The sequence below is a fragment of the Hemiscyllium ocellatum genome, chromosome 48, assembly GCF_020745735.1.
Source record: "Hemiscyllium ocellatum isolate sHemOce1 chromosome 48, sHemOce1.pat.X.cur, whole genome shotgun sequence".
NCBI lineage: Eukaryota > Metazoa > Chordata > Chondrichthyes > Orectolobiformes > Hemiscylliidae > Hemiscyllium > Hemiscyllium ocellatum.
The window spans coordinates 16188658-16204153 of record NC_083448.1 but is presented as its reverse complement, the minus strand read 5'-3'; positions in this window follow the sequence as shown (position 1 = coordinate 16204153).

The window sequence follows — 15496 nt, the reverse complement described above, 5'->3', positions numbered from 1 at the left end:
ACATTCATGCTGTAGAATTTTGAATGAACTCATATATACTTGACTGGGAGCCACGTAAGATAGGTTAGACTTGCATTTTATTGGACCTGAATAATACAGGCTACGATGAGAAATATGGCACAATTGAATGAGAAGTATAGCGAGATCGAGATCGATGTTAGGAACATCTCTCTGTATCTTCTAACTAAGTTCTGGACATCGTGATGATAGTCAGCACTGGTGAGTTAAGGGGGATTATTGCTTGTTCATGACAACTGCAGATGTTGCCTGATTGATATGCAGTTTTTTAATAGTTTGATAATCTCTAGATGTGGAGAACTCTGAACATGGACGACAGAATGGGTACCTGGTGACTTCAACTCGTCATTGCTTCAGAGGACCTCTACATTGGATATATGACATTATCTTCTCAGAGCAAATTTCATGGGCAATGACCATATGCCCCCCAGTTCCAATGATGAATGTGTGCCAGCCTCTAAGAACCCTCATTGTCCATCTCTGATCCACTTACAGGGCACTTTTTCACTTCAGTGCTGAATTTTGGAGTGAACCAGTAACTATCATTATAATGTTGGAGCAAGGCCACTCTGCTGGGACATGCAGCCAGCTCGTGGACTGGACCAGGTTGCATCTTCAGGCTGTTGACTTGCTGTATGAGCACTGCCTCATTTTAAGCCAACATAGATGATCACAGCATCCTTTTGGTGCCTTGCCTTTTGGCGCCTTGCCTTTTGGCAACTTGCCCCTCAGTCAGAGATGCTCACAGTATTGTTGTGTTGCTATGCTGATTAGTGGAGACACAAAGTCAGGTAGCTTGTCATTGCGGTCTCTGGTCATCAGTCAGTTCAAGGGAATTAGTGTTCAGACAGGGAATCCTAACACACTAAGTCAAAAGTAGCTCTGATTCTGGTCCAGTGGATTGGACAAGGTCGGTCAGCTTTTCACATCTGTCAGAGTTGGGGTCCTTTCCTTATATGGGGTGAGGAGGGAAACATCAGACAGTCCACCACCTGTTTTGACACTTTCTGTTGTAGTTCGCTGTTTTCTTCCTGGAATGAGAGACAGACAGGTAATACGACAGATTAAAGTGGGTGGCACAACTGTTACTTCTTCTGCAGGTGAGAAGTGTCCTGAGTGAGTTGAGTGGGCAGTGCAGAGGGCGTGCTGGATTCGTGGTATCAGGGATTGGGGTGGGTGACAGTGAGTAGGGGATGATGTTACAGCCAAAAATGACAGTGGTAGAGCATGAGCCTTTGTGGATACAGTAACAGACATCATTGAGTGTGAAGTATCGGGGAAAAGATCGTGACACTGATGCTGGTGTAATAAGAAAGTAAACATCCATCTTCCAACGTTATTGTGCATTCATCCAGTTGGTTGAGATTAAATTGACCCAGTTGGCAACCTCAAACCAGGCTGACATGGGCTGGTGTCACCACTGCTGGTTCTGGGTGAGCAGGACATCTAACCTCTGCAGTACCCCTCCATCAGGACCGCCAGCTCTCTCCCTGCAAAGTGAAAAGATCATTTGCATTTCTCCCCCATGTTTGTGGCAAATGTCAGGAAGTGTGCAGGGCAGCTTTGGACTGCACTTGTCTGGCTGAACAAAGGCCTTTTAAAGATGGCACCAGCACCAGGGAGACTGGTCGTTCCCAGAAAATTCTGGCAGTGTTTGCTTTTTCTTGAAACAACAAATGGTAAAATGGAATGAGAGAGCTGGCACTGGAGTGAGGTCGATTGTCACAGGCAAGTTTGGTTAACATACAGTGAGAAACTTTGCTTGGCCCTGAAGAGAGAAATCCCCCAGAAAACTTGATGAAACTGACACAATGAAAGAAGTGTTAGAATTGGCCCACAGTGTCATGAAAAGGAATTTAAAAAGGGAACAAAGCATTTTGAGATTATCCAGGTAAGGACTGCAGATGATCAAGAAATTCTTTCTATGCATTATATTTTGTCATTCTGTTTGGTCGATCGTGATTCTGTCCTTGCCCAGTGACATTGCTTCTTGATGCGGTATTGTTACATGACCAGCCACTACCAGTGTTTTACTCAAATAGCTTCTCTAGTCACCTCAACCTGCAGAGCGAGTTTCAGAGACATATTTGACAACAAGAACAATCCCAGTCACATCTGATCTTGATGTGGCTTTATGTCAATTTCTAGACCCTATCCAATGTAAGTTTTGATTTCATTTCCCAGACTAAGGGGCGACCCAGGCCAATCATTTGATGCCCTAGGAGCACATAATCTTTGATGAAGACGAATTTCGTGAAGGTGGGAGATAACGAGTGGCCAGGCAAACATTGGAATTGTCAAGTCCAGAGGTCACAAAGCCATGAATGAAGATTTAAGTAACAAATGAGCTGAGGGGGAGGGTTCTGAATCAGGCAATTTTCCAGAAGTAGAAGCACTGTTCTGAATGAGCTAGCTAACTTGGTTGACAGCGAAAATGGAAACTGCTATTTTGAAGTTTTTAATGAGAGGTTAATCCAGGCTGTTTATAGCTATTGACCCTGATATCATTAATGCACACAGCTTTAATGGTGACTGATGTGCCAAATGCTGTCAGTTCAATATGTTTGCTAACTATCTTGCAAAATGCAAATGAGAACAAAAATCATGGTTTTAAATATTTCAGTTTGAGCAGTTTGCATGGGTCAGTAGTGGTTTAAGCGAAGCTGAGATGAATCAATGCAGCTGCTGTGCAGTCATTTGGTGGTATCCAGCATGGATTGCCAGACCCAAGAACATGATTTACAGTGAAGATAATCTGCAAAGCATTAACTAACAGGAGGGTGTCGCACACAGTAGGTTCAGGCCAAAACCATGATAACTGATTGAAAGCAAAAACAGCTGTCCAAAAAATTTTAAAATGTGTCAGTAAACTGATTCAAGCTTATGGAACAAATCCAGAGACAAAACGTGCATTTATATAATGCGTTTAACGAAGTCAAACATCTCAAGATGCTTCAGAGATGCATTATCAGACTAATTTTCGCACCAAACCAAGGAAAAGGATTTTCAGCCAAAAAGCCAAACACTTGGCCGTAGATGTAGGTTTTAAGAAACTGAAAGGGAAGGAGAAAGAAGTTGAAGTACGGAGACAATTATGAAGGTAATTCTAGAGTTTAGGATTCAGTCAGCTCAAGGCGTGACCACCCATAGTGGAACGGTGAAAATCATGGTCCGACGTCTAAGAAAACCCATATGTTTGATGTAGTTGAGAATCTTTGATCATCACTTGCCATGACTGAAGCATTTTCAGAGCTGCTTGCTTATTTACAATGCTTGCACCCTTATGCTGCAGGCTTTGAATCATTTACTGTTGCTCCGCTATTAAAAAAGACAACAGATTAATATTCACACACATTCATCACACTTTATTCATAATACAACTGATCAGACTTCATACAACATCATTGTTTTAAGATCTATTGATGCAAAGCTCCATCACAGGCATGTGAAACAGATCAATTAACTCATTCATCAAACCAATGACTTTCCAAAGATGAGTTGTTGAGTTGCAGGAACAGATAAAAACTGAAATACTTGCAATTTGATAAGAAATGGCCAAAGAAGGGCGTCTCATCTTTAACGAATGTTCAGAAACCTCCAAAGTATTTAGAATCACCAAACCACAATCTACATGTCTAGCAATGGAAAACTACAAACAGAGTTTGGTTCTGCATTTTGTGAAAATCTTCTCCCAGTAATTGAATGAATTATTTTATTAAAGACACTTCTGCTTGTAATTGGAGTGAATATCATTGTACTGGTGTCTTCAGTGCACATGTACATTGAGAATAAGAGTGGAGGAAATCTCTGATTAGAGCACCTAAAAGCTCTACATATTAAAGGATCTCCTTCCAATACATTAATTACATTGAGGAGCTGCTAGCTCCAGGCATCAAAACAAGGTGTCCCCCGCTTTTTATTTCTGTGTGAAGTGCTACATGAGATGTAATGTAAAGTCTTTTCTGTCAATAGAAATAATGATAGCAACATGACCCACTCCAGCCCTGTATTGTTTGAATCCAATCATCACTCAAGCTCACTGTCCAGCACTGGCAATTGGAGCAGATTTTCCTCACCCAGGTTCAGGTAAATGCCCTATTTCTCCTTCCAACTAATTAGATTAACTGACAGATGAAAAGTACAGAAATTGCATTTGGATCACTGAATGGCTTTTATGGATGAGTGCCTGAACCAATGAAGATATTTGATCACAGATCATTGCAGTGCAAAGATCTAGTTCTCAACATAGTGACTTTATATTTGAAGTTTTTCAAACTTCACTCACCTCTCTAATTCTCATCCTCGTTTTCTAAATTTTGCCCATCTCATAAAAATATGTGGTATTACATTGGACTTAGAGTATGGAATCAGACCATTTAACCCTACAGATCCATGCTTTTGGTGGTGCTCCATATAAATATCCTCATAACCCACTTCAGTCAGAGTCCTTCTCCTGAAATCAGTCTCCTGCTCTGAAAGTCTGAGCTATGGAATGGGGAAAGATTCTCTCAACTGGAGTTTCCACTTGGAAGCAACCATTTTATCAGTGTAATCTACTCAACAACTTGTGGAACTTTAGTGTGAATTATATTGAGGACAATTCCAATTTGTTAACACTAGTTTAAACAACAATGCATATTAGAAATAGGCCTAATATACAGAACTGGTCATACTCCCAGGATAAATTAACCACTATGGTGAGTTTTACCTCATTATTCTCATTTATATGCCTTCCAGGAGCTTCTAAAAGTTATGTTGGATTGTTTTGTCATAAATTCTAGACAAAGGTAAGGGGCAGGGTGAGGGCATTGTTTTTCAGATTGAGGTCCATGGACACATAGTCTCTGGAGAATTGGAAGCAGCTCCAGAGGTCAGCTCCAGTCGGGTATGCAACTCCTGGACATCCAGCTTCTTATTCAGGCACAGATTGTCCTTGCTCAAGACACTGTCACTGCCTGAGGTGACCAGCCTTTAGCATGGAGGCAGCTCTTGTGAACACTTCATGGCGATGGGCCAGCCTAAAGCCACTTTTGGAATTATCTTTCATAGAGACCAGTGGAGGCACTGTCACTGAATTTACTCAAGGCTGAGCTGAACAGATTTTTAATCCATCATTGAGTACAGGTTCAATAGCAGAAATTGCTGGAAAAGCACAGCAGATCTGGCAATGCATGTGGAGAGGAATCAGAGTTAATGTTTAGGGGTCTGAACCTTCTGAAGAATGTTTCAGGTTCACTGACCCTTCACACTACTTTCTCTCCACAGATGTTACCAGACCTGCTGAGTTTCTCCAGCAATTTCTATTTCTGTTTCTGATATCCATTTCATTTTTATTGAGTTCAGGGTTATGGGGGTGAAGTAAGGAAGTGCAGTCAAGGACTCAAAAAGTCAGCCATGATCTGATTAAATAGCTGAACAGACTGATGAGATGGATAGTCTCATTCCTGATTCTATTTCTTTTAAATGAATGATATGTGAGCTTTTTCTTAAAAACAAAATCAACCTGAAATATTTCCTGATTGAGCTGGTGAATGGCAAATTTTGCATTCATTTAGCATTATGAAAATAGGTTCAACCACACAAATGAAGAGAAAATAATGAGAAAAAGATGGACACTTTTCAAAACAAAGTTTGATGATTGAACCTATTATTTGGGACTCTAAATCCCTCTCCACTGTTTTTGTGAAATTGTAAATGTGAATACAAATAAATCCGTTTAGGGGTTCGGGATACATTGGAAACAGAGGAATCGTCGAACTCTAACACTTCTGTGAGTTTTTTTTTGCCACCCAAATCGTCATCCGATTTTTATCATTTAGACACTGCGCAAAACTGATCCCGCGGAACCGCTTGCTCACAAACAAAGCAAGCTGATCATGTTTTCAAATGAACTGCAGCCAGTGTGTGAACGGCAGGAAGCAAGGAGTTATGAAATCTCGTAACTTAATGGTTTGCCTTTGCAAATCCAAGGGAAAGAAGTGATTCTCTCAGCTGCCGCTGTCAATCGTTGCTGAGCAGCTGTTTATGGTTTCTTGCTCTGCCCGAGGAGTGCGTAAAGGCACAGCACTTCCATCTGTCCACAAATGCCTCTATCTGTTCAAGTATTTACTGTAGTCTACCTTTCAGATGGCAGAGGGGTGGGGCAAGTTACTCAACTCTCTGATTAATATATTTGTCATCGTCTCGACAGAGTTTTTAGGGTTGACATTTTGAAGATACACACGCACAGCATGGGTGCTATCAATTGAGATGAATTTCAGAAGTGATTCTCTGGATCCCGTGTCTCATTTCTGCCCATTGTGTGTCACATCTCCTGGATGTCCAAGGACATATCAGAGCACTTATTGCACGTTTCGCTCGGTTATCATTCAAACACGCGAAATGAAAAGATGGAGTAACACGAATGAGAACATCTAGTATTTGTCTTGAGCCGTGGGCTTGATATTTTTCAGATATTTAGTTTCCAGCGCCTATTCGACAAGAGTTAATTTGAAAACACTGGCCAAATCGTCACCTTCTTTGCTGTCCGCAAAGTTATATTGATTTAAACGTCCCCGACTCTCAATCAACAGTGCCACAGGGCGCCGAATCACAGTTGTGAAGTGCAGGGCGCTATTTGACTATGACAAAGATGGTGCATAAATTCAAGTTGGTGCTGTTGCTGTGACTAATATTTACACTTCTATAATTTCTTTCGGCTCAGTCTGAGGTCGAAAGCCTTCGAAACTGTGCTGTCTTGTAAGTTTTATTTTATTGACGAAACTAATTATTCACAACGAATAATTTAAACTTATGCTGAACCGTAAATATTGACACATTTTTCACATTGCAAAATTCAAGCAACCTGAGGGGCTCATTGAAGAACAATAAGTTAAACAGGTTAACAGTCTGTAATTTTTTTGTTGTAACTAAATCACAATAGACTGCTGTCATTGAAAGGGTATCTGAAATTGCAAAGTTTGCCCAGCCAATCTGAAATCCAATTCAAGTATGTTCTTAGTCCCAGGAAAAGAATTAATTCAGAGCAATTTGGAATAGCTCTGACTCATGGTAAAACTATTCCAGAACAAACAGAGTTCAACTGATATTTAGTGTGTATTCATTTTAACTACTTTTCCCGTTTTAAATGTTGCATGTTTTGTTGTCACCACATGGAAAATCAAATACGTTTACATGACTTTTATTGTCTGCCATTACATACAAATGATACACCTGTGACGAATCACAAGTATCTTACAGTGAAGCTGAAAGGATCTCCTCTAATGAGTTGATAGTGGAATGGCTTTCTATCACCTTCGGAGAACATTGGAAATTAGTTCATTGATTGCATTGTATTAACGTCAGGGAATGAGTGTGCTTTTGAATTAGAACATGATTTTCTCCTGTTGATAGAGATTTCCTCTTTCACTTGCATGATATAAAGACAAGGACATACAGAGAAAAGAAGCAAAGCGAATATACCTCGTTTCCTTTGCCAAGATGAATATTTCATGATGTCACAAAACACCTGAAGGCACTTTGAAGAAGCATTATTGAACAAAGTATGACAACAAACCACATAAGGAGTTATTAGGTCAGATAACCAATGCTTTGTCCAAGAGATCGATTTTAAGACATGCATTCAAGGAAATAAAGCATAATAGGGAGTATTAGGGAAGGAGGTCCAGATCTTAGGACCTGGACAGTTGAAGGAATGGCATCAACAATGGAATGATTAAATTGCAGGATGTTTGAGAAACCAGAATTATCTGAATGCAGATATATTCAAAGGTTGCCAAGCTGAATGAAATGACAGAAATGAGAAGGCCAACAACATGGAGGAATTTGACACAATTAAAGGAATTTTAAAATTTTAAGAGGCATGACTGGATAAGGAGCAGTGTAAGTCAGCAGTCACAGGGATAATCTGCAACGTAAATATGGGCAACAGAATTCTGGATAGTGCCAGATTTGCAAAGTGTATAATGTGGGAGACCAGACAGGACACATTGTCAAGATATCTCAACGTGCCTTGCAGACAATTAGTTATTGTTCAGCAAATTCTTCTGGGGTAGGCAATGGCTGAGAGGTATTGCTGCTGGACTAGTGATCCTGGACGCACTTAATTATTTGGAGTTTGAATCTCACCATGGCAGATTGTCGAATTTGCTATTTAAAACTCTGTAATTACAAGTCAAATGGTAACCATAAAACAATTGTCAATTGTTGTAAAAACCCACCTGGTTAATTGATGTTCTTGAGGGAAGGAAAACTGCCATCCTCCTCTGGTCTGGCCTGCATGTGACTGAGACAGCAATGCAGCTGATCCTAACTGCCCTCTGAAATGGCTCAGCAAGATCTTGTGAGGGATATTTAAGACAAGGCCTTTTCATTTATTTATGGATATTGTTGCTGCATGCAGTCACTAGGTAAAATCTTAGTCCTTACATTTGTCATCAAATTGTTGTGTTGATACTTGCAACCCCAGGAAACAAAAAAATCTTGTGCTTGCTTTATTATTTTAACATTGAATGTTTCAAAGATATAAATAATCAGATAAGTGTCAAACAGACTGTGTTCCAACCTGTGTGCACAAATAGTTCATTAATCTTTTGTGCAAGATTATATATGTATCATTATAACTCTGTTGGTATGTTTAAATGTGACCTTTCCTTTCATCTAATCATCACTGTCGAGCTTTTTTCACCCTGATGTTAATACATTGGGACAAAGATCTTTACAGACATACTTATTTTGTATACAGACATAATTTGTCAAAGTGAACTAAGTGTCTTATAACCTATCATCCCTCCTAGATGTTAGTAACGGATCATTCAGAAGTAGCCACTGAATTATCTCCAAATAATTACTCTGTCTATGGTTTATGTCATGTGTGGGATGAGAATAGATAGTCAGAATGAAGTTGACACATGAGTTGATGAATAAGACTGAGCATTTTGTCAATGTTTTCTTTCATATGGGTGTAGCTGGCAGGGCCAACATTTATTCCCTATCCAAAGAAGCCCTTGAGAAGGCAATGGTGAGACACTTTCTTGAACCATTGCAGTTCACCTCTTGCAGGAACACTCACAGTTCAATGAGCAAGGGCATCCCAGAATGATGATTCAGCCACAATGAAGGAACAGCAATGTAGTGGCAACTCAGGATTGAATTGTCTTGGAGGGGATCTTACAGATGATAGTGTTCCCATCCACCTGCTGCCCTTGTCCTTCTGGGTGATAGGGATCGCATGTCTGGAAGGTGCCTTTTGAAAGAACTTTGGGAAATCACTGCAGTACACTTCATTTATGGTATATACTTGTGCCACCATGTGACATTGATGGAGGGAGTAAATGTTTAGTTTGTGGACAGAATGTCAATCAATTGCAAGGTGGCACAATGGTTAGCACTACTGCCTCACAACGCCAGAGACCCGGGTTCATTTCCAACCTCAGGCGACTGACTGTGTGGAGTTTGCACATTCTCCCCGTGTCTGTGTGGGTTTTCTCCGGGTGCTCTGGTTTCCTCCCATAGTCCAAAAATGTGCAGGTCAGGTGAATTGGCTATGCTAAATTGCCCATAGTGTTAGGTGAAGGGGTAAATGTAGGGAAATGGGTCTGGGTGGGTTGCGCTTCGGCAGGTCGGTGTGGACTTATTGGGCCAAAGGGCCTGTTTCCACACCGTAAGTAATCTGACTTGAAGCTGATAGATTGTGGACAGGCTTTGGGGAGTTGGGAGGTGTGTAACTTGCTGCAGGATTCCTCTAACCTAGCCTCATCTCCACAGTAAGTCTGTAAAGAAAAGCAGATTTCATGCAGGTTCTGCTAATTTTCTTGGCCCAACTGTGAAAAATGTCCATGTGACCTGCGTCACTGAAAATGAATTACTGTGCGCTAAATGATATCGGAACATTTCATTCAAGAAACTCCAGTTATTTGAAGCAATCATTTCACCAGGTGCAGACTCATATAAGGACAGTCAGTGTAGCATGGACTAACTGGAAGAATACCATATAAGCTGGATAAGAAGGAAATGGTATGAAGAGAATGCTGAATAAGAAGACCACATGCTGTGGGATAGGGTGCATTGGAAGATCAAAAGGCTAAATTATATGCTGCTCTTGTTTTTTTTGATATGTCACAGCAGGACTGTAGCTCACCATAATGAGGTGTGAAAGTGATGACAGGAATGCTCCTGCTGGGCTGATTAAAATAAACTCGTTAATGATACCCTCCTGGAAATTAGGATAGGAAAAATTCAAACCTGACATCAGAGGTCTTTTAAAAGGAGAGAGGTCAACACTGTAAACAGGCCAGGCATGCTTCGGACATGTGTCATGTTGTTGTCGCATTGCAGCAGTTTCTTCCTTGGCGTCAATTAATCCAGCTGTAGCCTGCATTAAACAGGACAGTTCCCTTTTATTAAAAGATCATCTGCTCACTTTCAAGAGATAGACTTCATAATGAGAACAAAATCTACAAGAACAGGAAAAGCAGCAATTTTGGAAAGGGAAATTAAAATGGGAAATACCAGAAATAGATAGCAGTTTGGTCGGGGTGGAAATAGAAAGACTTCCATTTTACAAGACCATTTCACAGTGTCAAAATGATCAAACTGCTTTGCAGCCATTCAGTTCATTTGAATTATTTTTTTTTCAGATTTTTTTCAGATGAACTTATTATCGTGAAACAATTATCGTGGCAAGGCTCAGTTTGATATGTGTTCCTTTCCCTAGGGTCACGAAAAGTCCTGACAAGCCAGAATAGATTCCCATGACCAACCTCAGTTGGACAAGCTGGCCCTTTGTTAAAATATGGCTTGAGAAACCATTGTTTATTAAAGAACACAATGTGTCGAAGAACTGTGAGGTAATCAGAGGTAGGATTACAGGATTGAGTTGAAATGCCAAACAACATGTCTATGAAATAAACTTGAACAAAATAAACAAAATGAATGGTCAGAGAGGAGGCCGGGCCATTAACAATATTTAAGAGGCATTTGAATTAGTATGTGATTAGAAAGGGTTTAGAAGATATGGGCCAAATGCTGACAAATGGGACTAGATTAATTTAGGATATCTCGTCGGCATGGACGGGTTGTACCAAAGGGTCTGTTTCCATGCTGTACATCTCTATGAGTCTATACTCTATGACTAAAAAGGGACACTGAATGGCTATTTAATTATTCAAACCAGTTACACCAGACATACAACTTAGATTTAGGATTAACATCAGTTTATTATGAGTGAACAGAAAAACTATGGTTAATACCAGCATACTACACTTTAAATGTCCAGTGTGATGGACACAGATCCCAGCTGAAAGTCAATGATGTTATGGGTCAGAAAATCTTGTTGAAGCTCTGTCTCCTTCACAAGGAATTTCTCCACTATCCTCCTGAAGAAATCTCCCTGGACATTCTCATAGACTGTCAAAATGGGATTGCCTCTTTGACTACTCACATTTTGGTAGTGCAATCTTTTCCTCCACTGCTTTCCTTGACCCCAAACTTCTTGGAGTCTGCTCATGGCATTACTTGTTCTGCCTGGAGTCACTTATGCTGCTTCAACACTACCAACTCCAAACTGCAACTCACTTCTTCCAGCAGTATGGACACCTGGTTCCAATGTCTCATGGCATGCTGATTGGGTAATGGCTGCACATCCACGGGCACTGGTATCCAATGCATGCAGCAGCAACATGGCATATCTCTGAGCCACTTTGACAATGCTTTGCACTTTAATGTTGAACTTTGGGGTGCACTGGCAACTATCATTGGAATGCTGCTGCAAGAACATTTTGTGCACTGGGACAGTCATCCAGCCACAGGTGGCACTGCAGGGCTGCTAACTTGCTTTGTGCCGACTTGGATGCTAACAGCATTGGAAAATAGGAACATGTGAATAGGAGAAGACCATTCAGTCCCTCAAGCCTGTTAAGCTATTCAACGAGATCATGGCTGGTCTGTGGCCTACCTCCATATAACTGCCTTTGGCCCACATTCTTCAATATCATTGCTGAACAAAAAGATTGTCCGTCTCAGATTACATTGTCTTGCCTGTTTGCAGTTTGCTGCCACAGCCAGAGCGAACAGGTTCATGGTGCTTCTGTCTTTCCTTGCCATTTAGGACAGACAAAAAGTCAGCAAAGAACACATGCTGGAAATCACAATTGGTCAGACAGCATCCATAGAAAGAGAGCAAGCTAATGTTTTGAGTTCTGCTGAAGAGTCTCCTAGATTCTAAATGTTAACTTGCTCTCTCTCCACAGATGCTGCCTGACCCTCTGTGATCTCCAGCATCTGCAGTAATTTGCTCTTATGAAAAATCAGGAAGCCTGTCATGGTTGTCAGCAGTCATTAATCAAGGAGGTGGACAGATTGCTATATGCTATGAGGCGAAGTCAATCTCACATCTGCACCATGTGCCAGCAGTGAACTTGGCAAACGGTCATTCAGCCACTCACGGTGGTCAGAATGACAAGCCAAATGTCAGGCAACCATCCACCTGCCTTGTCTCCTTTGTCCCTATTGCAGTCTGTTTTCTCTGGAATGAGAGAAAGAGAGGATTGAGTCAGATATAAGTGGGTGGTACAATTGTTCATGCTGATGCAGCTGGGGGGAAGGGTGCTGAGGTGTCCCAGATGAGTGAGTAGACAGTGCAGAGACCATGCAGGACTAGTGGTATGGGGGAGTTGAGTGAAGAAGAGAAAGTAGGAAAAGATGTTGCAAGGAGTAGTGAGAGAATTGGAGCATGAGTTTTGGGTGGGGGCAGAAATTGAGTGAGTGTGAGATAGCAGAGAGAAGATGGTGGCAATTTCCTTGTGAAGTGGTGAAAGTCATTGATCTTCTTCCTGCACTGATGGACGTCCTCGAAATGGTTGAAACCACACTCAACTGATGGCAACCTTGGACCAAGTTGGCAGTGTCTGGCCTCACGGCCTCCTTTGCCAGTCCTCTATTCTGTATCACCCTATCCACCAACACCTCTATGTCTTTGCCCACAAATTTTTCCTTATCTACCAGATCTGAGCAAAAACCATGAACCCTTGTAGGGCAACTCCAGACCGGCGGCGCTTGACCAGATGTACAATGGCTTATTAAAAATGGTGCCTGACCTGCTGTGTTTTTCCAGCACCACACTTTTCAACTCTGATCTCCACTATCTGCAGTCCTCACTTTCTTCTATTAAAGCTGGTGACAATGCCAGGGAACCAAGTACTTCCAGCTATAGGAAAGGGAAGGATTGGCTCACAGCAGATGAGAGGAGCACAATCCAAGTATGGTAGTTAGTTAATGCAGTGAATTTGGATAGGATAGTATAAGAAAGTTTGCGAGGCATCATCAAGAGAAAAATCTCTGTGAAACTTGACAAAAATGACACTTTGCCAATATATGGAGGGAATTCAGCGTTCTCTCTGTCACTTCAAGGAAAAGGGACATTTGGAAGTATAATCATCTTGGAAAGTTCAGCATTCATGACAAGGCAGAACAGCTAATTTCTGCACAGTGAGTTCCCATGTACCTATATATATTATTGGACATGCTACTCAGTGATGTTGATTGAGGGATAAATATTGGCCAGGGCACTGGTAGAATTCTCCCCGTCTTCATTAAAATGTGTCGGGGAATCCTGTACATATGCTTACTGGGGCAGCTGGGCCCTCAGTTTAATGTCTAATTTGAAACATAACATCTCCCACAATGCAACTCCCTCAGCCATGCGTGGAAGTATCAGCCTGACTGACATGTTCTCTGTAGTGGAACTTTACTGAGAGGTGAGAGTGTAACTCACTTAGTCAAAGATGGCATCCTGCAGTAAATGCATGTCTGGGTTGCACACTGATAAAGAGGCACGGTAAAACTTTTGGATCAGTAGTGCTGGAAGAGCACAGCAGTTCAGGCAGCATCCAATGAGCAGCAAAATCGACATTTCGGGCAAAAGCCCTTCCTGATGAAGGGCTTTTGCCCGAAATGTCGATTTCGCTGCTCGTTGGATGCTGCCTGAACTGCTGTGCTCTTCCAGCACTACTGATCTAGAATCTGATTTCCAGCATCTGCAGTCATTGTTTTTTTACCTCGGTAAAACTTTTGACTTCCCTTGTCTGATTCTGACAGAACTACATTTCCAGCAAACTTTTCTCTCGGCGATATGGTTTTGAGGTGTACAAAGGAGGGTGATTAATCCAGATTCTGGGTACATCCCAATATGTTGTGTTTAAAATACAATTTTGTCTGCAGTGTGCTGAACTCTATCATAGAAGCACATCTCCAGTTCAACAATTAAACAGCATCAAGATGTGACAAGTTGTTCTGAAGTGTAGCGCACACTAAGGTAATCAAAGAAATCGTAATGAATACAAGGTTGACTCCCTCGTGGCTGAGTGAACACACGAAACAAAGTCAGTGATTTAGAATTGCAGAATAGAAGGTTCCTGATTGTATCTATGGTCTGTACTGAGGTTGATTAAGGCAGTGATCAATAAACGTGACAAGTTCCCTTCAACTTTTGTGTTGGAACAGGAAAATCAATTCAAATCTCCGATTGTTACTCAATAACCATTTTGGCAATGGGATGTGAACAGACAGAAGGATAGGATCAGGACTGGCTGTGATTTGAATTTCCACCTCTGGTTGGACATATGCTTTCGTGGTTTCAACACACAACTGTCCACTTCCGAATGTCTTATCAAGTCATACATGCCATTTAGCCCAACTCCAATATTTTTTTTGGCACTGTAAATTGAAAGAAAAAGAAAAAGGGCACATAATGTACTTGAATACTCATGTGATTCTTCACCTGGGCTCATTGCAGCACTGTCCAGGAGATACATTCCTGGAGATGCTAAGACAACCACTCAGGGTTGGTGTCCTCACTGTAATGTCGCTGGCATTCATTGTTTCATCTCACTTCTGGAAGGCATAAGAGAACACCCTTCATCCGTAGCACTATAGTCCAGCGTTCCCAACCTATTGAATATGATCGCATGTCTGTCTGAGTTCTCTGTAAATGTTTGTGATTCCAGGTCCAAAGAAAAAGGGTGAGATTCTTTTGAAATGCTTGCATTTGACAGTAACACAATAGCCATCAGAAGATGAAGTGAAAAATGAAAACAGTGCAGATTTTCCATCTGATTGAACTTTGCTTGTGTGAAAGGGAAGTATGTGCAGTTCAGCAGGCTGCAGTCAGTGACATTTGATTGTTGAAGTGATAACCTTGTGACCTCCCAGAAGTGGAAATAAACAGTAGTATGGAGACACAATTGAAATGTTAGAAACCTTGTTTCTTTTAGGATATTTTCCTTTTTATATTGCTTTCGTAATCACAATCTCTCCAGTATGTGCCTGTCTGCTATTGACTCTGGGGAATCACTGGGATTGGTTTGGGATCCCAGACACTCTGGGACTGATAGTATTGTAGTTGAAATAGTATCAGTTGGAGGAGCAACTGGAGCATGGAACAAGAAGTCGACTAGGTTTGGGGGAGTAAAAGTTCTGCACA